We start from the raw sequence: 2,472 nt of genomic DNA on the forward strand, positions 1-2,472 counted from the left end.
AGGCTCTGCTTAGGTCTGCTCCCTCCATTAAGCCCCTGCACTACAAGGTCTCACTGCATAGTCCTGCCTTTATCTGCAAGTGCCTCACCCCCCTGGCACAGCCTGGTCCTCCAGTGCAAACCCTTCTCCAACAAGCCCCTTGCTTGCATGTTGCTCCCCTGCTTCCACCAAAAGTGCACTACATCTCTCCACGGCTCAGCCAGGAACTCCCGGTCCTGGGTCCTCTGTTCCCCTTCCTCTGCCCCGTCACCACCACTGCTCCCTTCAGACCAGCACAAAAACCACTGGCTTGGGAGACATGAGGGCCTGACACCGTCAGAGGAGATGCTCCCTGGAGAACGTGACCCCAGAGCCGGGCACATCCCTCCACGGGCATTCCCACCAGCCCTGGGTGTTTAACACGTGTACGGCTCCATCTCTCCTTGCTCACCCCTGTCCCAAGCACAGCAGGGAAGCAGGGCACCTGAAGTCCTTCACTGGTGCTCTACGACCGAGCTGCCTGGATGGGGTGATGCCCGGGGCTGCTACTCCCAGCTCCCGCCACGCTCACACAATACTGGTGCTCCCTGCCAGGCGCACAACAATGCAACACGCACGTCCTCCGAGGCAGCCGGTTATAAATGGCTCTCTCTGCGACCAGGCGCGTGCCCTCTGCACTACGCTGAATAAATAACATCCTGAAAGCCGTCGGCGTGCGGGGCTCCTCGTCCCACCAGGCTGGGAGTGGGGAAAGGCAGCAGAGACAGAAGCAAGCTGGTGAGAGCATGCAACTCTCCACCGACAAGGATGGGGCCTCGTAAATCCAGAGGTAAAAAGGGAGCAAGAGAGAGGGCGCTTGCTGGGATAATGAAAATAAATTAGAGACACAACCCACTCCTTGGCCCAGCACAGGATGTTCGAACAAATGCCAAGCGAGGTTTGGCAAGTGCATCCCAACTAGCTGGACCATAAGCAGAAAGGCTGTAGGGGAGCGCGTGCGTGCGTGCGTGAGGACGTGTGTACGTACACGCAATGGGCACACCTGCGCGGGTGAATTTAGGACCTACATGACCACAGACCTAGAGAAAGCCCCACCACCCCCTGGGCATCTTGCGAGGGACTGTGCTCTGCAGCAGTTATTAACCCACTGATCTATAAAACAAATTAACACGGGTCACGGACCTGGAGCCCCGCTGGAGGTGGGAGCCTGGCGGCCTCCCAGCTGCTCTCCCCTGCCACCCACAAAGCGAGCCTGGTCTATCTAGCACTGCTTGCGCGTGGGCGAAATGTCCGTGCCCGGCTGTCTTCGGTAACACAGAGCAGGTAACACAGAGCATGCAGGGAGGGGATGCCCCCTTCTCCTTTCCAGCTGCCAGAGGTATTTGTCTCCCTCCCCATTTAAAATACCAGGCAGGCAGCAGAAGAGGGCAAGCATGCCAGGCTCCGGGACTTGAAACATGGAGGGTAAAGTGTCTGGCTAGAAGCAGACAGTCCAGCTCCCCTGCCTGTGCCCGGGGCACGGGGGAGAAGGATGGGCAGGGGCCCTGGGCACACGGTCCAGCTCCCTGCGTGTGCCCGGGCTGCAGAGGAGAAGGATGGGCAAGGTCCCTGAGCACGCAGGCGTGCAGGACCAGGGCATCAGCATCCAGCGCGGTGCCCCTAGCAAAGGCAGCTCCGGCAGGGGCGCCCCGGCTCATCTGGGGCTGCTGTTGCACGGCAACCAGTGGATGCCACCAGATGTGGCCCCCGGCGATGCGAGCCAGGGCCCTTCTCTTCCAAGCGGGGCCGCTCCTGACCCAGGGGCAGCGCCCATTGCCCCCCCGGCAGCCCTCAGCCTGGACGGGGAAACTGAGGCAGGGCGGGGGGGATTTCCCCGGCCCCCCGTGGGGGGTGGAGGCGGTCAGCAGAGTCCCGGGAGAGCCCCCCCATGGCCCCGGCCCCGGCCCGGGGCACTCACCTGCAGCCACGGCCCGAGCCCCGTCTGCTACTTTGTTGCCGCTGCACTTTCTTTTCCGGAGGCTCCTTGTCCCCGCCCCCTCGCCCCTGATTGGCTCACCCCCCAGTGACGCCTCGTTATGCAAAGCAGGAGGATTTCCCTCCCCTCTCCAGATGTGCCCGTGCAGATGTGTTCCAGCGGGTGGGGTGGTGCCCTGCTCTTCCAGTTGGCTCTTCCAGATGTGCCAGGCAGTAAGAGGAGGGGGGGGGGGGGGGTGCTTCCCTTCCAGATGTTGCAGCCGTGGGGGGGTCCTGCCTTCTTCCAGTTGTGCCTCTGGGAGGGGTGCAGGGGGTTGTCCTCCCTCGGTCTCATACCCACCCCTGGAACAGCTGTAAAGGCAGAGCTGGGCCACTTCCCTGGCCTCAGCCTCTCAGGTAGTCGGGGCAGCGCGGAGGGCAAAGGCGGAGAGACCGCAAGGGGCTGCGGTGAGCAGCAGGGGGGACCCAAAGAGGGGCAGGGCGGGAGCTGGGGTCCTGGGCAGCCTTCCCCCGGAGCAG

General features: G+C 62.7%; 1 protein-coding gene across 5 annotated transcripts in view; it reads right to left on the bottom strand.

Moving 5' to 3' along the window:
• Nucleotides 1–2,005, bottom strand: part of IL1RAP (interleukin 1 receptor accessory protein) — a 61,153-nt gene extending 59,148 nt beyond the window's left edge. For 4 of the 5 annotated variants that reach the window (XR_003095615.1, XR_003095616.1, XM_025211726.1 and 1 more), the window contains exon 1: nucleotides 1,937–1,952. The gene's annotated coding sequence lies outside the window, so the exon portion shown is untranslated. Of the gene's footprint in view, nucleotides 1–1,936 lie in introns of all 5 variants that reach the window. The other variant, XM_006030142.2, reaches the window with a different exon arrangement.
• Between the last annotated feature and the right edge of the window lie 467 nt (nucleotides 2,006–2,472).

This window comes from Alligator sinensis, unplaced genomic scaffold, assembly GCF_000455745.1.
Source record: "Alligator sinensis unplaced genomic scaffold, ASM45574v1 scaffold697_1, whole genome shotgun sequence".
NCBI lineage: Eukaryota > Metazoa > Chordata > Crocodylia > Alligatoridae > Alligator > Alligator sinensis.